This window comes from Lactuca saligna, chromosome 2, assembly GCF_052625555.1.
Source record: "Lactuca saligna cultivar CGN05327 chromosome 2, ASM5262555v1, whole genome shotgun sequence".
Classification (NCBI taxonomy): Eukaryota; Viridiplantae; Streptophyta; class Magnoliopsida; order Asterales; family Asteraceae; genus Lactuca; species Lactuca saligna.
This window is the reverse complement of record NC_136418.1, coordinates 143,165,378-143,171,872: the sequence shown is the minus strand read 5'-3', so window position 1 is coordinate 143,171,872 and position 6,495 is coordinate 143,165,378.

Here is a 6,495-nt window from a genome sequence, read left to right as displayed (position 1 = left end):
AGATGGAGTGTTAGATCAAAATTAAATTATTAAATGCATGATCATCATCTTACCAATCTCATTTAAAATTTAATTTTCTATGTTATTCTTAATAAAATGTCTAAAAATTTACATAATAAGTCGAATTTTTGGTTTTTTATATAAAAATAACAATTTTCAATTTTATAAAAAATGCATAATTTTTATTTTTGTTAGAAAACATCGATTTTTTAAAAATATAGAATTTTTTTAAATATGCAACTTATTAATAACAATCATTTAATAAAAAACAATAATTTTTTAACCAAAAAATCAACTTTTTGGTGCATATATGCATATTTTTTATACTAAATATTTGTAAGTAAACTATAAAAAACTCATTTTTATTTACAAGTATTTTACACTCCACTTTAAATATATGTAAGTAAATATTTAAAGTAAACTATAAACACAATAATACAAGTATTTTATTTGATACAAAATAAAATATAAAAAACTAAAGATGCTAAAAATTTCAAAACATTTTCACGTCTTCATATCAAGATTTCTGTATTTTCTTCAATTTATCAATTTTCACATCTTCAATATTTTCCACAAAATCTTCAAAATCTGTAAGAAAATTTAAAAAAAAAATGATTAATACAAGAACACATACAAAATACATATGTATATATCATGTAAGATTCACACGTGATTATATAACGTGATATTCACATTTGATTATATATATTTAGATTAAAATGTGAAATTAACAAGAAATTAAAAAAAAATAATTAACAAAGAACACTCACACAAAATGCATGTGTGCATATAGACGTAATGCATTATTCACTTGTGATTTACATGTGAATCACATGTAATTCATATATGATTCACTTGTGTTTTACATGTGAATTACATGTGATTCATATATGAATTATATGAATCACATGTGATCACTTGTTATTTGCATGTGAATCACATGTAATTCATATGTGATTTATATGTGAATCGGTACACATTTACTGTCTTACATCTAAGTCCGTCGGTGGTGGATACATGTAGAGATGCACAAAACCCGAATCCGATCCGATCCGATCCGGTTTCGCTTACGTCATCAAAAATCCGATCCAGTCAAAATCCGATCCGAATCCGGTCAAAATCCGATCCGGTTCTAACCAAAATCCGAATCCGATTCTAATCCGATTTGAAACCGGTTTAAACCGATTTTAGTGGGTTTTAATCGGATTTTGGGGCGGATTTGGATCCGGTTTTTAGCGAATCCGGTTTACGATCCGGTATCAAATCCGATTTGGAGTATAGGATTAGGATCCGATTGAAAATCCGGTTTTAAATCCGATCCGATCCGGTTTGGTCAAAACCGGTTTTGACCCAATCCGGTTTCGGATTGGATCCGGTTTTGAATAGTGAAACCGGTTTTTGTGTGCATCTCTAGATACATGTCCTTAGGAAGTGACTTTATGCCACAAGTCAAGATGTCTTCGGTTCCAATGTCCTATATTTCCTTGCTAATTTTACCTGATCCTATAATTTGGGAAATCATGACAATAACCATCAACATATAACACAAAGAAAAACAAACAAAAGTATAGTGGTGAAGAAAGAACAATAAATACCATATGCATTAGGTCATCAGTAAGATCCATTCACAATGTGACCGGTGCAACTTACTGTAATACAATAACATATCAACTTATTTCATGCCATTTAATATTAAAGTGTAGTGTAATATAGTTACGAATAAAGTATGTTTAATATTCACCCGACCGGAGTTACTCATGCTTTGCTACCTTTATTTTGTCATCTGTAATGTCTAGTAAGTTACATTATCAAGGATAGTTTAGGAAAAATAATAATAACCATAAATATTCAACTCTTCTTTTACTTCAAGAAAATGTTTATTGCTAAACAGAAAGCAAACCAATTATTTCACCACAAATCCTCACTAGAAATAGTCACAAGGCTTTCCAACAAAACCTGAGACTTGTCTATCCAAAAACATAGGAAATTCCTTCATAGCGATAGAAAACCATGACTATGATAGCCAAGTTGTAATGCCCACAGATTTGGACTAGTCAATTTAGAGATAATAAGTATTAAAAATGACTTTTTGATAGAAGATTATTTAGAATAAATAATCATAACCAAAGTTATATTATATGTCACAAGGATTTCGTACATATAAAGAACTCTAAAATCCGACTTCGAATGAAGAAGTTATGCTTCTTCGAAGGTTCGTGATTAAACCGACACAACTCTGTATATCGTGAAGAGTGAATTTTTGATAAATTACTTTTTAGCCTTATTAAATCGAGAGTGTGCATATATAGAACATCCAAATCTGACTTCAGTAGAGGAAGTTCTGATTTTTTGAAGTTTCAGAGCAGCAGTGCGGGCACAAAAATTGAATTTTAGATCGGTTGATGTTACACCCCCAAACCGGAACGACAGAGACATTTCAGGGCGGAGGATGTCATGTACGGTATCACTATAATTGAATAATAGTAATCAAAGTAACGACAACAATTTCATTGATAATATAGTGTTTACATTGTATTTATATCATTGTTTGTATAACACCAAAATGTATAGTAAAAACTATAGACGTGACACCATGGATGCTCCGTCTTCTTAAAAACCTGTAGTGTACCTATATACTGGTTCCATGAGAATACAAGTGATTTTGAAAGTGTATCAACATATAAGTCGGTGAGTTCATAAGTATGTTTTTGTGATGGAAAGCCTGTCTTTGTTCTTTGAAAGTGTTAGTGTGTTCCTCCAGAAAATCCAATATTTTCTTTTGTAAATGAACCATAGTCTTAGGCCTTAAGACCAAAATGTATGGTTGTTACTGTACTCTGAAATAGTATACTGTATTGGGAACATAGTGTACTTATTATATTTGTATGAAAACCTTTGTATGTAAGTGCCTGAAATCCACCAGTTGTAATATAAAGTAGTGTATTGTAATGTTGTTATATTATTAAAATAAACATTTGAAGATATGTTTGTCTCGTATTTTTTTTAGTTAATACTTATTGTGAGTGAGGTTATAACCATGCTAAAGTGACTAGTGGCCTGCGCGATGTCCTTCAAGCTTCGTAATGTTAAGATATTTCTGCCGGTCTAACTATAGCTAACAGTTTAGGTGCATGACTTTCAGTCTCGTATAGATCTATACACAAATTCACACTCTCCCTCTAGGAGATTTTGGTTATAATTAGGACTTTAACGCATATCTTAATAGGTAAAATGAATTAGTGGCTCAAAATCATGTGTTAACTTGTTTACGTATAGTGTGTAAATGTTCTCTTGTTCTTGTAATTGTTTGTATTCCCTTTTGTAGTGTTCTCATAGTGTAAAATAATTATACTTAAATAATTATTTATGTGTTGTACTCTTTAAACTTAGTAAAATAGTGTAAGTGTTCCATAAATTATACCTATTATAATTTATCATGTATATTCTTGAATAGTTCCTTGAATGAGTAGGATAGTATGTATGGTTCATAAACTATATCTATTATAGTTTATCTATACACTAGGTATGAGATCCATGTATTACATGAGTTTATTTAAAAAAAATTAAATATGAAATTTTAACAATTTGAAAAGTTTGAATATATAAGAAAAATGAGAAAAATTTTAAATTATTAAAATTAATGACACTTTAATGTATTGAACACATTACATATATAAATCATTTCTAATAAATACCTTACATATATATTAACTTACATATTAAATGTGGAATTTTAATTTAATAAAATGAAAAATACAATAAAATGACAAGTGAAAAATAAAAAATTTAAAAATTCTAGAAAATGCCATGTGTCCAAATGAAGAAGAAGAGGACATGTGGCAAAAAACCTTCATTTATTATAGTAGATTCTATGTATATTGAAATAGTTATGAAAATGCCTCTTTACTCGACATGCTACAAAGAGGTTAAAGCTAAGTTATATATATATATATATATATATATATATATATATATATATATATATATATATATATATATATATTAAGATTAAAAAGGCCATCGGACAAGAAATTCCACCCTAAGCCCACAACAAAACAAAGAACAGGAGTTAACAAAAGAACACTAGTCCTAAGGCTGTTGAATCCTAATGTTATATATATATATATATATATATATATATATATATATATATATATATATATATTTGATTTGGAAATAAAAGTAGTTATAACCGTTGCATTAGTTTGAAATAGTTGAGACCATTAGAATAGTTTGAAATTGTTGAAATCGTTTGAATGTTAACACATGATCCCTTGTGTGTTACTTATATCTCCCCCTAAAAACATTGAAAAATTGTCAAAACGTAGGGGTATGAACTCACCTCGAATGTACGTTCGTGTTTGGATGTGTAGTGGTAGTGATGATCCTCGTGTTTGAACCCACACGCGTAATCGAGTCCTAATAATAATTATACACAATATCGTATTTAAATTAATAAGCGATTAATTTAAATATTATATAATAAATTAAAGTGTTAGACAACACTTAATTATGTAAGAAATACTTAGAAAAAGCCTTAGGAATTATTGGAAAGAATTCTAGGCGTATTCGATGTGCTTGGGTGCTTTCGGTGTAAGCTTGAAGGTTTGAAGATTGTTCTTGGTGTTCTTGGGGAAATTATGATGATTCGGGTAAAAGTCCCTTGAAGATATGAAGGATCTGTATGAGTTTTGAGAGCAAAATTGGAGGTGTTTGCGGCCTAAAAGTTGAGAAATGAATTGTGTTTACGGTTGAAACTATATATAGAAGGGGTTTTCAGTCTTTAATGGGCCTCAAGAAGGTTTTTTCCGGTCCTACATGATGGGCCTTAAGGTGTTTTCGGCCTTATAGTCAACAAAGAAGAAGTGTTTTTGGTTTTTGGTTAAAAAGGTAAGGGTTTTCGGTTTTGCTTTATTCCAAGGTGGTTTTCGGTTTTGCTTTGTTCCAAAAGCAAGTGTTTTCGGTTTTGGCTTTGGGATTTGATTCCAAAAACCGAAATCTATATATATATATATATATATATATATATATATATATATATATATATAATATTATGATTTTAAGTTAAGTAATAAGCCTTTGTTCGAACTAGTGTACCCTTTATTGACTTATATTGATTTATAGTAACATAAATCAACATGTGTTTCACTTTATACTAATAAGTTAACATATGAACTTATATAAGCATATATCCTTGGTATCTAAAGTTCATTTTGCATTACAGTTATGCTGTCAATTCACTTATATATGGTTAAGATTAAGGCTTTTATTTGAACTAGTTTGAATTACATTGACTTGAAACAACGAGTTATTACATTACCCACCACCCCTGGTTAGAGGGAGATTCGTCCCGAAATTATTTCTATAGAGACTATATCATGGAATAAGGAAAAGATGCGGGTACTTTCTTTGCATCTGATCTTCTCGCTCCCAAGTGAATTCAGGTCCCCGCTTGGCATTCCAGCGAACCTTCACTATTGGTATTCGAATTTGTTTCGTTAGTTTGACTTCCCTATACACGATTTCTACTGGTTCTTCCACAAATTTTAGACTCTTTTTTTTTTTATCTCAATTTCATCAAGTGGAATCACAAGAATCTCGTTGGATAGACACTTCTTTAGGTTTGACACGTGGAAGACAAGGTGTACGCTATTTATTTCTTGTGGTAGTTGGGGTTTGTAAGCTACTGGGCCAATTCTAGCAAGAATTTTGAATGGCCCAATATACATTGGATTTAGTTTTCCATGCTTTCCGAAGCGTATCATCCCCTTCCAGGGTGAGACCTTTAACAGAACGCGGTTACCAACCTGGAATTCCAAGGGTTCTCGTCTCTTGTCTGCATAACTCTTTTGTATGTCTCTAGAAGCTTTCAATCGTTCTCAGATTTGAACGATCTTCCCAGCCATTTCTCTTATGATCTCCAGACCAGTGAGAGAGCTATCAGGAACTTGCTCTCTAGCTAGTTGCGTGTCACCCACTTCAGCCCAACACAGAGGGGATATGCATTTACAACCATAGAGGGCTTCGAACGGGGCAACCTTAATGCTAGTGTGATAGCTATTGTTGTACGCGAAGTCAAAAAGTGGCAAATGGGTATCCTATGCCTTACCAAAGTCGATCACACAAGCTCTCAGCATGTTCTCCAAGGTTTGAATGCTCCTCTTACTCTGCCCGTCAGTTTGTGGGTGGTAGGTTGTACTTATGTCCAGCCTAGTTCTCAGAGCTTTTGGTAGTGACTACCAGAACTTTGAGGTGAATCTACTATCTTTATCTGAGATAATAGATATTGGTACATCGTACAGTCGTACTATCTCTCTTGTGTAAGTTGTGGTCAATTTCTCCATCTTGTTTGTTTCCTTTATTGGTAGGAAGTGTGCATACTTGGTTAACCTATCAACAATTACTCAAGTGGTGTCATGACCACCTGTAGTCTTGGGTGTCACACCCCAAAACCGAGGACGGCGGAATACGTTCGGGAGTGGAGGACGTCATGTA